The sequence below is a fragment of the Phyllobates terribilis genome, unplaced genomic scaffold, assembly GCF_046119375.1.
Source record: "Phyllobates terribilis strain yellow unplaced genomic scaffold, ASM4611937v1 Scaffold_3__8_contigs__length_932513732, whole genome shotgun sequence".
Lineage (NCBI taxonomy): Eukaryota > Metazoa > Chordata > Amphibia > Anura > Dendrobatidae > Phyllobates > Phyllobates terribilis.
Window position 1 is genome coordinate 78,394,933 of NW_027362763.1, and position 22,544 is coordinate 78,417,476.

The following is a 22,544-nucleotide window of genomic DNA, read 5'->3' on the forward strand; positions in this document are numbered from 1 at the left end:
CATCATGCCTGTGACTTGGTAGGTTCCTCAGACGGCAGCTCACTCACCTCCCAATGTGGAAGGAAGCGGCCGGAGAACACTTTTAATCTATAAAAGAAATAAAGATTCCACCAAATCCGTGTAGAATATTTTTTGTTCTTTTCACTACAGAAAAAAAAAATGATGAAAACATCTCATGTACCGCGCACTGTTACCCATAAATATTGTAGCTCGTTCCATTAAAAAAAGCTCTTGCCTAAATCTAAGCAGAAAAATGAAAGTTATGGGTCAATGATTAAAAAAGCAAAATAAACTGGATATCTGTGTAATTGTATCAACCTGCAGAATAAAGATAATTTGTCTACAGTGAGCGGCAAAAAAAAGGAAAATAAAAAAGTGATGGAAGATTTATTTATTTATTCATCGTCACTCATATCATACCATTAAAAAAGAAAGAAACTGTAGTGGTGGTGAATTCTGATGTCATAATAGCGGTGATGTCATCATGGAATCTTGTGAGGGAATCATATATGGAGCTTCTCACCTTATAAGGAAGTTGCCTAGCAACAGTGAAGATGGTAAAACCATAGGGTGAGCATCAGTGCTTGTATGTAAGAGGGAGCTGTGGGCACCGGGCTCTTCTCATCAGTGAGGGGATTTATAAATATATTTATTAATATCTGTATACACAATAAAAATCATAATTACGTATTTATAAGAAATCCGGATTCAGGATCTAAAAGAAGTATCTTTATCTGGGGGGTCCAGGGAATGAAGATCAGAAGCCCACGCCTCACCACCCCCCAATCTCCCAAGATGGGGGTCTCTATTACGAATATGACCCTGCCTGCACTCCTTATTAAAGAAATAGAAGAACTGGGAGGACTATTGAGTTACACCTTAGATATAGACAAAACTGAGACCTTATTATTAAGAAGCCCTTCAAAGCCACTATGGACAAAGAGATTCCAGTTCTGCTGGATTGAAACAGCGCTGAAATATTTGGGGATATACAGTGACATGTTAAAGTTTGGGCCACCCCCGGTCAAAATTAATGTTATAGTGAACAGCTAAGCAAGTTGAAGATGAATTGATCTCTAAAAGGCCTAAAGTTAAAGATGACGCATTTCCTTTGTATTTTAGGCAATATATATATATATATATATATATACAGTATATATATATATATATAGTCAGTTTTTACTTTTTAAAAATTACAAAAAGGAAAATGGGCCGATGCAAAACTTTGGGCACCCTTGGAGATTTGTGTGCTCAGATACCTTTGTTGACCAAGATTTCAGATCTTAATTAGCCTGTTAGGGTTATGGCTTGTTCATTATCATGGTTAGGAAAGTCCAGGTGATGCAAATTTCCCAGCTTTATAAAAACCCAACCTCCTCTAAGCTTGTGACAAAAACCAGCAGCCATGGGTTCTTCTAAGAAGCTGCCTAGCACTCTGAAAATGAAAATGGTGGAGGCCCACAAAGCAGGAGAAGGCTATAAGAAGATAGCAAAGCGTTTTCAAGTTGCCCTTTCCTCAGTTTGAATTGTAATTAAAAAATGGCAGCTACCAGGAACATTGGAGGTCAAGATAAAGTCTGGAAAACCAAACAAAATTTCAGTAAGAGCCACTCGTACGGTTGCTAGAGAGGCAAATCAGAACCCTGACTGACTGCAAAAAAACTTCAGAAAGATTTAGCAGACTTTGGAGTTGTGATACATTGTTCTACTGATTAGAGACACCTGCACAAATATGGCCTTCATGGAAGAGTCATCAGAAGAAAACCTCTCCTGCGTCCGACTTCTCACCATAAAATTCAGCATCAAAAGTATGCAAAAGAGCATCTAAACAAGCCTGATGCATTTTGGAAACAAGTCCTGTGGACCGATGAGGTTAAAATAGAACTCTTTGGCCACAATGATCAAAGGTCTGTGTGGAGAAAAAAGGGCACGGAATTTCAGGAAAAGAACATCTTGCCAACCCTTAAGCATGGGGGTGGATCAATCATGCTTTGGGGCTGTGTTACAGCCAATGGCACGGGGATCATTTCACGGGTAGAGGGAAGAATGAATTAAATGAAATTTCAACAAATTCTTGATGCCAACATAACATCATCTGTAAAAAAGCTGAAGTTGAAAAGAGGATGGCTTCTACAAATTGATAATGATCCTAAGCACATGTCACAATCCACAATAGACTTCAACAGGAGCAAGCTGAAGGTTTTACAATGGCCCTCACAGTCCCCTGATCTGAACATCATTGAAAATCTTTGGCTCGACCTCAAAATAGCAGTGCATGCAAGACAACCCAGGAATCTCACAGAGCTGGAGTAAGGCTATTTGCCCACGATGCAGAAATGCTCCGGATTTTTTCCTGAGCATTTCTGCATCTCCCTGGCAGAAAAAACGCATGCGGATTGTACATGCGGATTGTACATGCGTTTTTTCTGCCAGGGACAAGCGTATGTCCCGCGTTTTTCACATGCGATTTGGCATGCGGGTTGTCAAGCGCTTTTCCAAGCAATTTTAGCATCACTTGGAAAAGTGCTTGACAACTTGTTCACACTTTATAAATCCATGTAACCGGCTTGGATTTATATAGTGTGACCAAGATAATAGTTAAAAAGAATTTTAAGGAGACCGGGGGCCATCAGAAGGTGAGTATAATGTTTATTTTTTATTTTAAATTCTTTTGCAGGTACCATGGTACCCAGGTCTGGATGAGAGTCTCCTCTTCTCCAGACCCGGGTACCATCCGCACATTGAGTCGCTTAATATCCGCATGTGCACATGTAGTCATGTGGATATTATGCGATTCAATGCAAGTCAATGGCGGTACGCAAAATTAATGGTAGTGCTGTGGATTTTTCCGCAATGATAATCCGCAGCGGTAATTTCCACAGCACGTGCATAGCACATGCGGATTATCATTGGGGAACATTGCAGACCTTCTACCAAGCGTTTGTTAAGCGTTTTGCGGTGGAATTGCTGCTGCGGAAACGCTTAAAAAACGCATCGTGGGCACACAGCCTTATAATCCAAGGAAGAATGGATGAAAATCCCTCAAACAAGAATTGAAAGACTTTTGTCTGGTTACAAAAAGCGTTTACAAGCTGTGATACTTGCAAAAGGGGGCGCTACTAGGTACTAACCACACAAGGCGCCCAAATTGACGAAATTATGGCAAAATATCCAAATATAAGCCAGTTATATCACATCTGTCATCATCATTAATCTAACAAAACAAGACTGGGACCCCAAATCATTCAATGGCTTTCCAAAGTGAATATAAAGAAGGGGGCTGGAAGCAAGTGTAACTAGAAGGAAGCCCCACGTGACCGGGATGTGCCAGGAGGGTGTAATTTTAATCCCAATATCCGGATTGGTTATAAGCCTGGGGGGGCGGGCATTGGAAGGGGCTGGGGAGATATAATAAGGAAAAGTGCGGGAAAACGGTCAGTCCAGGAAGGAAGTCAGCGGGGAAAGTTCCCACCCACCCACCCCTTCTTTCTGTTGGTATTCTGTGAAGTTAATGGTGAAAGGGTGGTTTTACTGAAGAGGAGATAAAGGAGTTATTACTATTGTGTATTATCGATGGGTTATATTAAAAAAGGACATGTAAAGTTTTATGAGGGTTTGTCGCAGTGGCTTGGCGGGGGGTGGGGTTCTTGGAGTTGGCACAGAAGTGTCGGTGGAAAGAATATTGGATAATCACAGGCAGTGCCTTGATTAACCGGGGTGATCTGGCATTTGGTTTTGGGCTCTGGACGGGGTTTTACCCTGGGAGCTTTTGGTGCCCTTGAGCTGGTGATGGACGGCTGAGGGTAATATGGTGGTTCGAGTTCGGTTTAATTTATGCCAGATCTAATTTTAACTCCAAGAACCCTCCCTTCTTATTTATTTTATAACACTGTTAATATGTTAATGTTGTTTGTTAATAAAATGGCCGCTGTGGCCAAATTTATCCAAAGAAATACAGGTGCAGTGTTTTTATTTGGTGGGGGAAGGTGAGTGCTGGAAGGTGGGGGCATGTTGATCCATGGAACCCGTGTTGGCAGTACACGGTCATGAAAGGACAAGTATCCTTGAATGATACATTTCTCCATGCCCTTATAGACAATACTAAACACAAACTCCAATGACAAAATATGGAATATGGATGATCCAAATCTAACTCATTCAAACATATTGGATTCTTTAGTTCAAGCACAAAAATATCTTCAATCATCCAGGTATCTAGAAAAGAGGCTAAAAGTTTGTCCCAGGTCGTACCGGACCCCCTCAAGGGGATATAGAATGGGACTATACACAACAAATAACTCCAAAAGCAAATCTTTATCATTGCTTATGGGGATGTCCAAGTATCCAAACTTTCATTTGCAATGACACACTTAACTAATTTTGTACCACAAGGTCATCTATGATTCTATCTTTTGTTACATGAACCCAGAAATGTATCAATATAAGAAAGGGGCGAATAAATTGTTACAGGAGTGAAATCTGTTATTCACACCTAGGTCCAGAAACAACCACAGCCCTTCAAACTGTTTCTGTAAAAAATGTCATCATATCTATTCAAAACGGTCTGGGTAGAAGCTTCATTATCATTACATAAGGAAAATAAGCTTAAATATTAGAACAAATTCATAGACTGCACAAATGTTATTCAGTTTGTTTCTGTTGAAAACTGTTTTTGCTCCCACTTACTGCATAGTGCATTGCATGTTTACAATTTATTGACGCTTTTTTTATTTTAATGTTGTATTCCAATAAAAATATTTCAGGTTCTATAAAAAGAGCTTGATTATTGTATCATAATGATGATTAAAAGCCTGATGTTACCATTTTACTGCAGTAAATTTATCACTTAAACATGAGCTATGTATGAGGGAGTTGGACTCTGGGAAATTGAGGAGTCGGACATTTCTCTTCTCGACTCCACAGCCCTGCTATAAACACTGGTATAAGTAATGATGGTAAATTCATGGAATCTTGTAGTAATGTCATCATGGAATCTTGAGATGTTGCCTTATATAGAGCACCTCACCTTATAAAGAGGTTGCCTAGCAAGAAATAAGGCAGCAGTACTACAGGCTGAGCATCAGTACCAGATGCAGACATGGAGGAAAGAGCTGTGGGGGCTTTACTCCTCTGACCAGTGGGGGGATTTTTATGTTCTAAGATAAATCATTTATATCTGTTATACACAGTAAAATGTATATTATTACTAGTGATGATCAAGCACTAAAGTGCATGGGAGCTCGTTGCTCGAGTCAAGAAAATCATAATGCTTGGGTGCTCAACCCAAGTAGCGAGCTCAATGTGAGCCAATGGGAAATTTCAGCATTTTTTCGGCACCCCCCCCCTCCCCGGGGTCTGGAGGGGGCCTATAAATTGGCCATGATATGGGAACAGCATGGGGAAGACCCCTGGAAGCATCTCTGTCTCCCAGGCCACTGCTGTGAACAATATTGTCAGAGTATTATGCCACTTTTTTACGGACTCACAATAAATCATACAATTACGAAACCAAAATGGATTTTCCTGCAAAAAATGTTAAGGAACATCCTTTCCAGGGTAATGACTTATATATAAGGCAAAATAAATAACCAAAAACAAAAATGGCTCCTCCACACCTTGGGCTATGTTCACAAGTAGCGTTTTTGATGCATTTTTGCACTTTTGCATTGCTTTCAATGGTGGAAAATACATTTACTAGTAAAAGAAATTTTAACATTTTACTACCTTATCTTGTCATGTGGTGTGTGAGACATGATCGGACAAATCCTGTTATATTTATGAAGGAGGGACTGTCAAAAGTCACAAAGCCTATATTTACAAGGCCATTAGGCGGCTCTTACTATTGTTAGAGGGCCAGCAGTCGATCCTCACTATTGTTAGACAGCCATCAGCCGGCTATGCTTTGTTGTTCCCATTATAAAGTAGTGGGTCTCCTATACTGTTATTGCATGAGCAGTGACTGCAAGGGCTTACAAAAATTTGGACGCACTCCAATACCCCCTTTGAACAGACGTAGAAGAGGGCCACATTAAAAAAAATGTTCCCATTATTAAGGAGCGGGTCTCCAATACTGGTAATGCCTATGCACTAAGTGCAAAGGCTGTGAAAATTTAGGACGCAACCAAATACCCCTTTGAAGAGACGTAGAGGAAGTCCTCATTAAAAAAATTGTTCCCATTATTAAGGAGTGGGTCTCCTACAGTGGTAATGCCCATGCACTAAGCGCATGGGCTGAAAAACATTTACCCATTGGGGGTATACATGACAATACTGTATAACATACAGAATGTTAGAGGTAGGCCTAAAAATATTTCCTACGGGCAACTTAAACACCTTTTAAAAAAATTATGTGGGTGTTGCATGATGGTCACCCTGTTGATATGGTGATGGATGATGAGGAGAAGGAGAAGGAGGAGGGTGACATAAAACAGACAAAATCAGGAAGCGTATACCCATGTCTGGGTGTGAAGAGGCGCATGGGAATAGACCCCCCCAACAAAAAACACTGAATTTGACTTTATGTTCTGCTGCTATCATCCGGTGGTGTTGAGAAGTCTGGCCTAATCCAGCCCTTGTTCATTTTGATAAGAGTCAGCCTGTCAGCATTTTCAGTTGACAGGCAGATGCACTTTTCAGTTATAATACCCCCAGTGGCACAATAAACCCGCTCTGATAAAATGCTGGCGGCAGGGTAGGCCAGGACCTCCAAGGCGTAGAGAGACAGTTCATGCCTCATGTCCAGCTTGGATACCCAATAGTTATAAGGCACAGAGGAATCACAGAAGACGTCGGTACAGTTGGCAAGGTACTCCTTCAGCATCTTTCAAAACTTTCTCCTCCTTGTCAGAGTACCCCACGCATCAGGGCAGGGGCACTGGGAGTGTCTGAGAAAACTGTCCCAGACCTTTGACAGTGTTCCCCTACCTCTGCTACATCGTATTTGTGTCTCCCTCACCTGTACTCTTTGGTTGTCCAACAAACTGTGACCTTTGCTGCCAGCATTTTCAGATGGGAATTTTTTTAATAATTCTACAACAAGGGCCTTCTGGTACTGCAACATTTTATTAGACCGCTCTGCCCCGAGAAGGAGAGATAGAAAGATGTCCTTGTAGCGTGGATCCAGAAATGTGACAAACCAGTAATTATTGTTTGCCAAAATGCGTGGGTCACGGGAAAGGCAGTGGAACATAAAGTCAGCTATGTGTGCCAGACTGCCAACAGCCAAGACTTCCCTGTCCTGACCCAGAGGACCACTGTCCATGCTCTCCTCGTCCTCCTCTTTGTTCTCCCTCTCCTCAGGCCATCCACATTGAACAAACGGTATGACTGTTGTGTGCGTAGTACCGTCTGTAGTGCAGGAAAACAGCTCCTGTTCCTCCTCCTCTTCCACATTATCACCCAATCCATGTTGAGATGAGATGAGGCTGGGCTTTGTGACATCACCTTGTATAGTTCCTTGCTCCATCTCATCGTGCTCCGCCTACAATGCCTCCTCTTTAATTGTGAGCACAGAGCATTTCAGTAGACAGAGAGGCAGGATGGTGATGCTAATTATGGCGTCATCGCCGCTCATCATCTTGGTGGAGTCCTCAAAGTTTTAGAGTACGGCACAGATGTCAGACATCCAGGCCCACTCATCAGCTCTAATTTGCGGAGGCTGACCTGAATACCGATGGGGATGTTGAAGCTAGAACTCAACAACTGCCATCTGCTGCTCACAAATCCTTCCCAACATATGAAACATTGAGTTCCATCGTGTGGTGACATCGCACACGAGTCAGTGAGTTGGTATGGCTAGGGTGGGGGAAGCTGTAAGTGACTTCCTGAAATGGGCACACACGTGGCGTTCTTTCACAAGCAGGTCATGCAGATCCGTGTAGGTTTTGAGAAACCGCTGAACCATTAGATTGATCACATGGGCCAGGCACGGCATGTGTGCGAGTTTGCCAAGCCTCAGAGTCACAACCATGTTCCGGTCATTGTCAAACATGATCTTGCCTGGCTGTAAGTTTAACAGTGACAGCCACAGATCTGCCTGCTCTATTACAGATGTCAACAACTTTGCAGCGGTGGGCAGTTTGTCACCTAAGCATATCAGCTTCAGCAGTGCCTGTTGACACTTGGCCGAAGCAGTGCTATAGTGCTTCCAGTCTCCGACTGAAGTGGTCATTTCGGAGATGGAGGCTGATGAGGAGGAGTTTCAGAAGCTGTAGAATCTGAGGGCAACCCTGGTTGACCCTGGGCCCGCAATCCGTTCTGGCCACAAGCACTTGTCCACGTGCCCGTGGTTAGGTGGACCTTCCCAGTGACTGTGTTGGTAAGGGCACGTGAAATGTTCTGGGACACGTGCTTGTGTAAGGCGGGGACGGCACACCGGGAGAAATAGTGGTGGCTGGGGACCGAGTACCGAGGGGCACCCGCCGCCATGAATTTGCCGAAAGATTCTGTCTCCACGAGCCTAAAAGGCAACATTTCAAGTGCAAACATTTGAAAAATGTGGCAGTTTAGTATTGTGGCCTGTGGGGCGTTAGCTGCATATTTGCCCTTGCATTCAAAGGACTGGAGTAGGGACAACTGAACACTGCGTTGTGACAAGGACGTGGACGTGGTTACTGATGGTGGTTGTTGCAAGTGTGCAAAAGAGGCATCTTTGCCTGCGCCATGGACAGGGGATTGGTGTGCACGCACAACAGCAGAACAGGCAGTGGTGTCCCCCGCAGAAACTGTTTCTGGACCCTAGCGTTTGGTCCAATTAGTCAGGTGCTTTGCTGTCATGTGCCTGATCATGCTGGTGGTCGTCAGGCTGGTAGTTTTGCAGCCCCTGCTGATGCTGGCATGGCAGATGTTGCAAATGGCCTGTTTGGAATTAACTTGACAGTCTTTAAAAAAGTGCCAGACTATGGAAGACCTAACAGTTGGACAGGCAACTTCCCTCGTGTTGGTGTTCCGGAGAACTGTTGCCCGCCTTGTGTCTGTGGCCACCCCACTGCTTGTTCCTGCCTGTTGTGGTGCTACACCTCCCTCCCCCTGTGTGCTGCTGTCCTCGCTATGCATGTCACCTTGCCAGGTTGGTCAGTGACTTCATTGTCCACCACCTTGTCTTCCAAGTACGCACCCTGGGCCTCCTGATGACTTGCTGGCAATTGTGTCTCATCATCATCCACCTCTTGCGACAGTAATTGCATTTTCCCACCATCGCCTTCATGTGACTGTAGCTGCTCAAATACATGGGCATCGCTACATGTGATCTCCTCTTGCCCCGCTTGAAGCGCGCCGGGCGAGAGTCCTGAATCCCTAAATGGAAATGTGAACAGCTCTTCAGAGTGTCCAAGTGTGGGATCAGTTGTCTCCAGGCACTCGGCATGGGGGGAGAAAGGAGGATCAGAGTGAGGAATATGCGGTCCAGGCTCACAGCTACTGAGACTGGACCATATGGAAGACAGGGTGGTGGTGGTGGCAAACTGACTGGAAACATTATCTGCTATCCAACCAACAACCTTTTCACACTGCTTTGGCTTCAATAGTGGTGTTTCGCGGCCCCCTTCAAAGTAGGGCAGGAAGGTAGGTCGACATGATATGGGTGCTTTAGTGCTCCCTCAGCAGGCATAATTTCAGCTTGCCCACGACCTCGGCCTCTGCGTGCACCATCAGCATCATGTCCTCTTTCCAGTCCCTTGCCACGTGCCTTGCCCATTTTAAATGGAGTATAATATTTGTCACGTTCCCAAAAATGTCAGGATTATTACAGCAGTAATATCGGATCAAGTCTGATGACCACGGTTTTAAGCAGTGGCCTTATAGTATGGTATTGGTTAGCGTCCAAGTGTGAATAGGTTTGAACAGCACACAACTGACAGACTTTAAATGGAGTATAATATTTGTCACATTTCCAAAAATGTCAGGATTATTACCGCAGTAACATCGTATCACCTGAGATGGACAAGTTTCTCTGCTTCCACAATACAGCAATGCTATTAAAATCAAACAAATCTGGCTGTATGCTGCTAACAAGCAAATGGAGCAGTAAAAGTGGTGTATTATATCGCTTTTCAACCAAATAATTAGGATTAAGCGCAAAAAGAATATTAAACCTGTTATCTAAGGCTGTGTATATGAGTAACAGCAGCAGACAGAAAGTTCAATGGATTTATTGTGCTGTATACACTCTCCACAAACTCTGCCTAACTCCTGCTATCACCAGTAATATATGCATCTGGATTAGTCCTTAGCAGGACTGTTAGTATAGATGTATATTGCTGTGGAATACCTGACTAAATCAACCGCCAATTCTCTCCCTCGCTCAGCAGCAGCTCTCCCTACTCTGCCTGTCTGAAGGGTAGACTGTGACGGGCATAGGGTCCCGGGTCTGATATAGACCTGATGACGCTGTGTGGCCAGCCAATCACTGTAATGCCACAACCAACATGGCTGCAGCATTACAGTGACGAGTGGCGAGTACTGAGCAGTTGCGAGCACGCTCGCTCATCGCTAATTATTACTCACCACCACACCCAGGTCTCTATTATAAATAACCCTGCCTGACATTAGAGAAATTCTACATTTTAAGTTAATTCTTTTTAATTCTTTCTACAAAACAGAAAAAAAGAGTCGAAATCAGTGGAGCTCAGGGATGTTTAGATATTTAGCTATTTTTTTTTGAGCAAGTGACAGATCCTCTATAATCTTGGTGAATAAAACACTAGTCCTAATAAATCTCCTCCTACGTTCTCCGATCACCACCATATTTGTATTCCAAGAGCCTCAAAGCACCGGAAAGAGAAAGTAAGTGAAGAATCAGGCGCATTCTAATCTGTAACCATGGAGACACATAGGCTGCATAAGAGCTGTATACACTACACAAGATTTACAAATTTGTTTCATTTTTTATTTTAAGGAACCAAGTAAAAAAAAATACTGTAAAAGATCTTCTAACAACTAGAAATGATTCCAGGATTGTCTTTCCACTATATATACAGTATATACTCACAACACAAAAGTTAACTAATAGTTTTAATGATTTTCTGTAATAAATATTTGTATAAATATCAGAAACATTTATATAAAAATACAACAAATGATAATAAATATTTCAATTATAAAACAAGAAATACGTCTTATAATAATATTACTCAGCAATTTATAAAAGTAACAAAGTTCTTGTCGCTGCTGCTCCTGACAACCAATCAGATTTCTGCCGTTTTGCCTCTAGCAGTGCGGAATCGATGGCTGGAATCTGACTGGTTGCTACGGGCAACACTTTCATTATTCTCTACACTGTTTGTATAAATAATCCTTGAACTCTCGTTGTCGATAGCAACCGATTAGAATTCAGCTTTTACATTTGTAATTTACACGAGATAAATAAACGTGATTTCTGATTGGTCGCTAGGGCTAACAAAGACGCTACATGACAGCTGAGGCTCCGTGACAATGGCGTCTGTTACTCCAGGTACTGGATGATGGGCCGGACACAGGTGCAGCCCACCGTCACCAGCTGCTTCTCCAGCCTATAGGTGGGACACATCCTCTCATCTCACCACGCAGGACCAGGATCTCCTGTCTGATGGGGACTGAGTTCATGCTGAGGTCCACATGACCCTCCGGGTCCAAACATCCGCGGTGGAGACATCGGGCCTCGCTGATGACCGCAGGGAATCTGTTATTGTCCACATTAGAGCTGGTGGAAGGAGATGAGAGAAATCAGGACACAGCAGTAACCATGTTTAGTCCCCCATACTCCGGCCTGCTGACCCCTATATATCATTATTATTATTTCTGCCATTACTCCATGTACATTTACCTGTATTCCCATGGAGAGATGGAGCGGCTCCTCACACTGTCCGCCATTACTTGTGCAGAACTCCGACTGCCGACCTTCATATCCACCTTCACACGTGGAGGAAATGTGGTGTCCGGTGTGAAGAGACATCCCCCGCCGGACACTAGAGGGGCCTCCCAGCCATCAGCGCCAGGGACCTGCCCTTCTCCTCCATGGACACAAGAGATGAAGATCAGAAGAAGCAAAGTGGAGAAAACCTGAGGACAGAAGATGTCACACATGTGATAGGGGACATTGTGGAAGTTTCAACATTATGTAGTGATATAAGTAAGGGTTAAATAATGGATCAATAATATACACTAATAATATTCATACTCGTATGGACCTATCCCAAAGATATGCAACAGCGCTCAAGCCAAGAGCAACCAGATATGACTATATAACACATATAAGAAAGTCCAACATTCTAAGTGGAATTCATTCAACAATATATTATATTGTCATTGTATCATAACAGAGGATAACAAATAAAATGGTGGTGGCCCCATGCAAGTGCTGCACTCACTATTCTGCTGGTGCAGTCACTGTGTACATACATTACATTACTGATCCTGAGTTACATCCTGTATTATACTCCAGAGCTGAACTCACTATTCTGCTGGTGCAGTCACTATGTACATACATTACATTACTGATCCTGTACTGATTCTGAGTTACATCCTGTATTATACTCCAGAGCTGCACTCACTTTTCTGCAGGTGCAGTCACTGTGTACATACATTACATTACGGATCCTGAGTTCCATCCTGTATTATACTCCAGAGCTGCACTCACTTTTCTGCAGGTGCAGTCACTGTGTACATACATTACATTACTGATCCTGTACTGATCCTGAGTTATATCCTGAATTATACTCCAGAGCTGCACTCACTATTCTGCTGGTGCAGTCACTATGTACATACATTACATTACTGATCCTGTACTGATCCTGAGTTACATCCTGTATTATACTCCAGAGCTGCACTCACTTTTCTGCAGGTGTAGACACTGTGTACATACATTACATTACTGATCCTGAGTTCCATCCTGTATTATACTCCAGAGCTGCACTCACTTTTCTGCAGGTGCAGTCACTGTGTACATACATTACATTACTGATCCTGTACTGATCCTGAGTTATATCCTGAATTATACTCCAGAGCTGCACTCACTATTCTGCTGGTGCAGTCACTATGTACATACATTACATTACTGATCCTGTACTGATCCTGAGTTACATCCTGTATTATACTCCAGAGCTGCACTCACTTTTCTGCAGGTGTAGACACTGTGTACATACATTACATTACTGATCCTGAGTTCCATCCTGTATTATACTCCAGAGCTGCACTCACTATTCTGCTGGTGCAGTCACTATGTACATACATTACATTACTGATCCTGTACTGATCCTGAGTTACATCCTGTATTATACTCCAGAGCTGCACTCACTTTTCTGCAGGTGTAGACACTGTGTACATACATTACATTACTGATCCTGAGTTCCATCCTGTATTATACTCCAGAGCTGCACTCACTTTTCTGCAGGTGCAGTCACTGTGTACATACATTACATTACTGATCCTGTACTGATCCTGAGTTATATCCTGAATTATACTCCAGAGCTGCACTCACTATTCTGCTGGTGCAGTCACTATGTACATACATTACATTACTGATCCTGTACTGATCCTGAGTTACATCCTGTATTATACTCCAGAGCTGCACTCACTTTTCTGCAGGTGTAGACACTGTGTACATACATTACATTACTGATCCTGAGTTCCATCCTGTATTATACTCCAGAGCTGCACTCACTATTCTGCTGGTGCAGTCACTGTGTACATACATTACATTACTGATCTTGAGTTACATCCTGTATTATACTCCAGAGCTGCACTCACTATTCTGCTGGCGCAGTCACTGTGTACATACATTACATTACTGATCTTGAGTTACATCCTGTATTATACTCCAGAGCTGCACTCACTATTCTGCTGGTGCAGTTACTGTGTACATACATTACATTACTGATCCTGTGTTACATCCTGTATTATACAGTCAGTCACTGTGTACATATATTACATTATTGATCCTGCACTGATCCTGAGTTACATCCTGTATTATACTCCAGAGCTGCACTCACTTTTCTGCAGGTGTAGACACTGTGTACATACATTACATTACTGATCCTGCACTGATCCTGTGTTACATCCTGTATTATACTCCATAGCTGCACTCACTATCCTGCTGGTGCAGTCACTGTGTACATACATTACATTGCTGATCCTGAGTTCCATCCTGTATTATACTCCAGAGCTGCACTCACTTTTCTGCAGGTGCAGTCACTATGTACATATATTACATTATTGATCCTGCACTGATCCTGAGTTCCATCCTGTATTATACTCCAGAGCTGCACTCACTATTCTGCTGGTGCAGTCACTGTGTACATACATTACATTACTGATCTTGAGTTACATCCTGTATTATACTCCAGAGCTGCACTCACTATTCTGCTGGCGCAGTCACTGTGTACATGCATTACATTACTGATCCTGTGTTACATCCTGTATTATACTCCAGAGCTGCACTCACTATTCTGCTGGTGCAGTCACTGTGTACATACATTACATTGCTGATCCTGAGTTCCATCCTGTATTATACTCCAGAGCTGCACTCACTTTTCTGCAGGTGCAGTCACTGTGTACATATATTACATTATTGATCCTGCACTGATCCTGAGTTACATCCTGTATTATGCTCCAGAGCTGCACTCACTTTTCTGCTGGAGCAGTCACTGTGTACATACATTACATTACTGATCCTTTACTGATCCTGAGTTACATCCTGTATTATACTGCAGTGCTGCACTCACTATTCTGCTGGTGCAGTCACTGTGTACATACATTACATCACTGATCCTGAGTTACATCCTGTATTATACTCCAGAGCTGCACTCACTTTTCTGCAGATGCAGTCACTGTGTACATACATTACATTACTGATTCTGAGTTCCATCCTGTATTATACTCCAGAGCTGCACTCACTTTTCTGCAGGTGCAGTCACTGTGTACATATATTACATTACTGATCCTGCACTGATCCTGAGTTACATCCTGTATTATACTGCAGAGCTGCACTCACTATTCTGCTCGTGCAGTCACTGTGTACATACATTACATTACTGATCCTGTACTGATCCTGAGTTACATCCTGTATTATACTCCAGAGCTGCACTCACTTTTCTGCAGGTGTAGACACTGTGTACATACATTACATTACTGATCCTGAGTTCCATCCTGTATTATACTCCAGAGCTGCACTCACTATTCTGCTGGTGCAGTCACTGTGTACATATATTCCATTACTGATCCTGCACTGATCCTGAGTTACATCCTGTATTATACTCCAGAGCTGCACTCACTATTCTGCTGGTGCAGTCACTGTGTACTTACATTACATTACTGATCCTGTACTGATCCTGAGTTACATCCTGTATTATACTCCAGAGCTGCATTCACTATTCTGCTGGTGCAGTCACTGTGTACATACTTTACATTACTGATCCTGTACTGATCCTGAGTTACATCCTGTATTATACTCCAGAGCTGCGCTCACTATTCTGCTGGTGCAGTCACTGTGTACATACATTACATTACTGATCCTGAGCTACATCATGTATTATACCCCAGAGCTGCGCTCACTATTCTGCTGGTGCAGTCACTGTGTACATACATTACATTACTGATCCTGTACTGATCCTGAGTTACATCCTGTATTATACTCCAGAGCTGCACTCACTATTCTGCTGGTGTAGTCACTGTGTACATACATTACATTACTGATCCTGAGTTACATTCTGTATTATACTCCAGAGCTGCATTCACTATTGTGCTTCTGCAGTCACTGTGTACATACATTAAATTTCTGATCCTGTACTGATCCTGAGTTACATCCTGTATTATACTCCAGAGCTGCGCTCACTATTCTGCTGGTGCAGTCACTGTGTACAGACATTACATTTCTGATCCTGTACTGATCCGGAGTTACATCCTGTATTATACTCCAGAGCTGCACTCACTATTCTGCTGGTGCAGTCACTGTGTACATACATTACATTACTGATCCTGAGTTACATCCTGTAGTATACCCCAGAGCTGCACTCACTATGCTGCTGGTGCAGCCACTGTGTACATATTTTACATTACTGATCCTGTACTCATCCTGAGTTATATCCTGTATTATACTCCAGAGCTGCATTCACTATTCTGCAGGTGTAGACACTGTGTACATCCACTACATTACTGATCCTGAGTTCCATCCTGTATTATACTCCAGAGCTGCACTCACTATTCTGCTGGTCCAGTCACTGTGTACATACATTACATTACTGATCCTGTGTTACATCCTGTATTATACTCCAGAGCTGCACTCACTATTCTGCTAGTGCAGTCACTGTGTACATACATTACATTACTGATCCTGTGTTACATCCTGTATTATACTCCAGAGCTGCACTCACTATTCTGCTGGTGCAGTCACTGTGTACATACATTACATTGCTGATCCTGAGTTCCATCCTATATTATACTCCAGAGCTGCACTCACTTTTCTGCAGGTGCAGTCACTGTGTACATATATTACATTATTGATCCTGTACTGATCCTGAGTTACATCTTGTATTATACTGCAGAGCTGCACTCACTATTCTGCTGGTACAGTCACTGTGTACATACATTACATTACTGATCCTTTACTGATCCTGAGTTACATCCTGTATTACACTGCAGAGCTGCAGTCACTATTCTGCTGCTGCAGTCACTGTGTTCATACATTACATTGCTGATCCTGAGTTCCATCCTGTATTATACTCCAGAGCTGCACTCACTTTTCTGCAGGTGCAGTCACTGTGTACATATATTACATTATTGATCCTGAGTTCCATCCTGTATTATACTCCAGAGCTGCACTCACTATTCTGCTGGTCCAGTCACTGTGTACATACATTACATTACTGATCTTGAGTTACATCCTGTATTATACTCCAGAGCTGCACTCACTATTCTGCTGGTGCAGTCACTGTGTACATACATTACATTACTGATCCTGAGTTCCATCCTGTATTATACTCCAGAGCTGCACTCACTATTCTGCTGGTGCAGTCACTGTGTACATATATTACATTATTGATCCTGTACTGATCCTGATTTACATCTTGTATTATACTGCAGAGCTGCACTCACTATTCTGCTGGTGCAGTCACTGTGTACATACATTACATTACTGATCCTTTACTGATCCTGAGTTACATCCTGTATTACACTGCAGAGCTGCACTCACTATTCTGCTGCTGCAGTCACTGTGTTCATACATTACATTGCTGATCCTGAGTTCCATCCTGTATTATACTCCAGAGCTGCACTCACTTTTCTGCAGGTGCAGTCACTGTGTACATATATTACATTATTGATCCTGCACTGATCCTGAGTTACATCCTGTATTATACTCCAGAGCTGCACTCACTTTTCTGCTGGAGCAGTCACTGTGTACATACATTACATTACTAATCCTGCACTGATCCTGAGTTACATCCTGTATTATACTCCAGAGCTGCACTCACTATTCTACTGGTGTAGTCACTGTGTACATACATTACATTACTGATCCTGAGTTACATCCTGTATTATACTCCAGAGCTGCACTCACTATTCTACTGGTACAGTCACTGTGTACATACATTACATTACTGATCCTGTACTGATCCTGAGTTACATCCTGTATTATACTCCAGAGCTGCACTAACTATTCTGCCAGTGCAGTCACTATGTACATACATTACATTACTGATCCTGAGTTACATCCTGTATTATACTCCAGAGCAGCACTCACTTTTCTGCAGGTGCAGTCACTGTGTACTTACATTACATTACTGATCCTGTACTGATCCTGAGTTACATCCTGTATTATACTCCAGAGCTGCATTCACTATTCTGCTGGTGCAGTCACTGTGTACATACATTACATTACTGATCCTGTACTGATCCTGAGTTACATCCTGTATTATACTCCAGAGCTGCACTCACTATTCTGCTGGTGCAGTCACTGTGCACATACATTACATTACTGATCCTGAGTTCCATCCTGTATTATACTCCAGAGCAGCACTCACTTTTCTGCAGGTGCAGTCACTGTGTACATACATTACATTACTGATCCTGAGCTACATCATGTATTATACCCCAGAGCTGCGCTCACTATTCTGCTGGTGCAGTCACTGTGTACATACATTACATTACTGATCCTGTACTGATCCTGAGTTACATCCTGTATTATACTCCAGAGCTGCACTCACTATACTGCTGGTGTAGTCACTGTGTACATACATTACATTACTGATCCTGAGTTACATCCTGTATTATACTCCAGAGCTGCACTCACTATTCTGCTGGTGCATTCACTGTGTACATACATTACATTACTGATCCTGAGTTACATCCTGTATTATACTCCAGAGCTGCACTCACTATTCTGCTGGTGCAGTCACTGTGTACATATATTACATTACTGATCCTGCACTGATCCTGAGTTACATCCTGTATTATACTCCAGAGCTGCACTCACTATTCTGCTGGTGCAGTCACTGTGCACATACATTACATTACTGATCCTGAGTTCCATCCTGTATTATACTCCAGAGCAGCACTCACTTTTCTGCAGGTGCAGTCACTGTGTACTTACATTACATTACTGATCCTGTACTGATCCTGAGTTACATCCTGTATTATACTCCAGAGCTGCATTCACTATTCTGCTGGTGCAGTCACTGTGTACATACATTACATTATTGATCCTGTACTGATCCTGAGTTACATCCTGTATTATACTCCAGAGCTGCGCTCACTATTCTGCTGGTGCATTCACTGTGTACATACATTACATTACTGATCCTGAGCTACATCATGTATTATACCCCAGAGCTGCGCTCACTATTCTGCTGGTGCAGTCACTGTGTACATACATTACATTACTGATCCTGTACTGATCCTGAGTTACATCCTATATTATACTCCAGAGCTGCACTCACTATTCTGCTGGTGTAGTCACTGTGTACATACATTACATTACTGATCCTGAGCTACATCATGTATTATACCCCAGAGCTGCACTCACTATTCTGCTGGTGCAGTCATTGTGTACATATATTGCATTACTGATCCTGTACTGATCCTGAGTTACATCCTGTATTATACCCCAGAGCTGCGCTCACTATTCTGCTGGTGCAGTCACTGTGTACAGACATTACATTGCTGATCCTGTACTGATCCTGAGTTACAGCCTGTATTATGCTGCAGAGCTGCACTCACTTTTCTGCAGGTGCAGTCACTGTGTACATACACTACATTACAGATCCTGCACTTATCCTGAGTTACCTCCTGTATTATACTCCTGAGCTGCACTCACTATTCTGCTGGTGGAGTCACTGTGTTCATACATTACATTACTGATCCTGTACTGATCCTGAGTTACATCCTGTATTATACTCCAGAGCTGCACTCACTATTCTGCTGGTGCAGTCACTGTGTACATACATTACTTTATTGATCCTGTACTGATCCTGAGTTACATCCTGTATTATACTCCAGAGCTGCACTCACTATTCTGCTGGTGCAGTCACTGTGTACATACATTACATTACTGATCCTGAGTTACATTCTGTATTATACTCCAGAGCTGCATTCACTATTCTGCTTGTGCAGTCACTGTGTACATACATTATATTTCTGATCCTGTACTGATCCTGAGTTACATCCTGTATTATACTCCAGTGCTGCGCTCACTATTCTGCTGGTGCAGTCACTGTGTACAGACATTACATTGCTGATCCTGTACTGATCCTGAGTTACATCCTGTATTATACTCCAGAGCTGCACTCACTATTCTGCTGGTGCAGTCACTGTGTACATACATTACATTACTGATCCTGTACTGATCCTGAGTTACATCCTGTATTATACTCCAGAGCTGCGCTCACTATTCTGCTGGTGCATTCACTGTGTACATACATTACATTACTGATCCTGAGCTACATCATGTATTATACCCCAGAGCTGCGCTCACTATTCTGCTGGTGCAGTCATTGTGTACATATATTACATTACTGATCCGGTACTGATCCTGAGTTACATCCTGTATTATACTCCAGAGCTGCACTCACTATTCTGCTGGTGTAGTCACTGTGTACATACATTACATTACTGATCCTGAGCTACATCATGTATTATACCCCAGAGCTGCACTCACTATTCTGCTGGTGCAGTCATTGTGTACATATATTACATTACTGATCCTGTACTGATCCTGAGTTACATCCTGTATTATACCCCAGAGCTGCGCTCACTATTCTGCTGGTGCAGTCACTGTGTACAGACATTACATTGCTGATCCTGTACTGATCCTGAGTTACAGCCTGTATTATGCTGCAGAGCTCCACTCACTTTTCTGCAGGTGCAGTCACTGTGTACATACATTACATTACAGATCCTGTACTTATCCTGAGTTACCTCCTGTATTATACTCCTGAGCTGCACTCACTATTCTGCTGGTGGAGTCACTGTGTACATACATTACATTACTGATCCTGTACTGATCCTGAGTTACATCCTGTATTATACTCCAGAGCTGCACTCACTATTCTGCTTGTGCAGTCACTGTGTACATACATTATATTTCTGATCCTGTACTGATCCTGAGTTACATTCTGTATTATACTCCAGAGCTGCATTCACTATTCTGCTTGTGCAGTCACTGTGTACATTCATTATATTTCTGATCCTGTACTGATCCTGAGTTACATTCTGTATTATACTCCAGAGCTGCGCTCACTATTCTGCTGGTGCAGTCACTGTGTACAGACATTACATTGCTGATCCTGTACTGATCCTGAGTTACATCCAGTATTATACTCCAGAGCTGCACTCACTATTCTGCTGGTGCAGTCACTGTGTACATACATTACATTACTGATCCTGTACTGATCCTGAGTTACATCCTGTATTATACTCCAGAGCTGCGCTCACTATTCTGCTGGTGCATTCACTGTGTACATACATTACATTACTGATCCTGCGCTACATCATGTATTATACCCCAGAGCTGCGCTCACTATTCTGCTGGTGCAGTCACTGTATACATACATTACATTACTGATCCTGTACTGATCCTGAGTTACATCCTGTATTATACTCCAGAGCTGCACTCACTATTCTGCTGGTGTAGTCAATGTGTACATACATTATATTACTGATCCTGAGCTACATCATGTATTATACCCCAGAGCTGAACTCACTATTCTGCTGGTGCAGTCATTGTGTACATATATTACATTACTGATCCTGTACTGATCCTGAGTTACATCCTGTATTATACCCCAGAGCTGCGCTCACTATTCTGCTGGTGCAGTCACTGTGTACAGACATTACATTGCTGATCCTGTACTGATCCTGAGTTACAGCCTGTATTATGCTGCAGAGCTGCACTCACTTTTCTGCAGGTGCAGTCACTGTGTACATACATTACATTACAGATCCTGTACTTATCCTGAGTTACCTCCTGTATTATACTCCTGAGCTGCACTCACTATTCTGCTTGTGGAGTCACTGTGTACATACATTACATTACTGATCCTGTATTGATCCTGAGTTACATCCTGTATTATACTCCAGAGCTGCACTCACTATTCTGCTGGTGCAGTCACTGTGTACATACATTACTTTATTGATCCTGTACTGATCCTGAGTTACATCCTGTATTATACTCCAGAGCTGCACTCACTTTTCTGCTGGTGCAGTCACTGTGTACATACATTACATTACTGATCCTGAGTTACATTCTGTATTATACTCCAGAGCTGCATTCACTATTCTGCTTGTGCAGTCACTGTGTACATACATTATATTTCTGATCCTGTACTGATCCTGAGTTACATCCTGTATTATACTCCAGAGCTGCGCTCACTATTCTGCTGGTGCAGTCACTGTGTACAGACATTACATTGCTGATCCTGTACTGATCCTGAGTTACATCCTGTATTATACTCCAGAGCTGCACTCACTATTCTGCTGGTGCAGTCACTGTGTACATATTTTACATTACTGATCCTGTACTGATCCTGAGTTACATCCTGTATTATACTCCAGAGCTGCATTCACTATTCTGCTGGTGCAGTCTCTGTGTACATACATTACATTACTGATCCTGTACTGATCCTGCGTTACATCCTGTATTATACTCCAGAGCTGCTCTCACTATTCTGCTGGTGCAGTCACTGTGTACATACATTACATTACTGATCCTGAGTTACATCCTGTATTATACTGCAGAGCTGTACTCACTATTCTGCTGGTACAGTCACTGTGTACATACATTACATTACTGATCCTGAGTTACATTCTGTATTATACTCCAGAGCTGCATTCACTATTCTGCTTGTGCAGTCACTGTGTACATACATTATATTTCTGATCCTGTACTGATCCTGAGTTACATCCTGTATTATACTCCAGTGCTGCGCTCACTATTCTGCTGGTGCAGTCACTGTGTACAGACATTACATTGCTGATCCTGTACTGATCCTGAGTTACATCCTGTATTATACTCCAGAGCTGCACTCACTATTCTGCTGGTGCAGTCACTGTGTACATACATTACATTACTGATCCTGTAC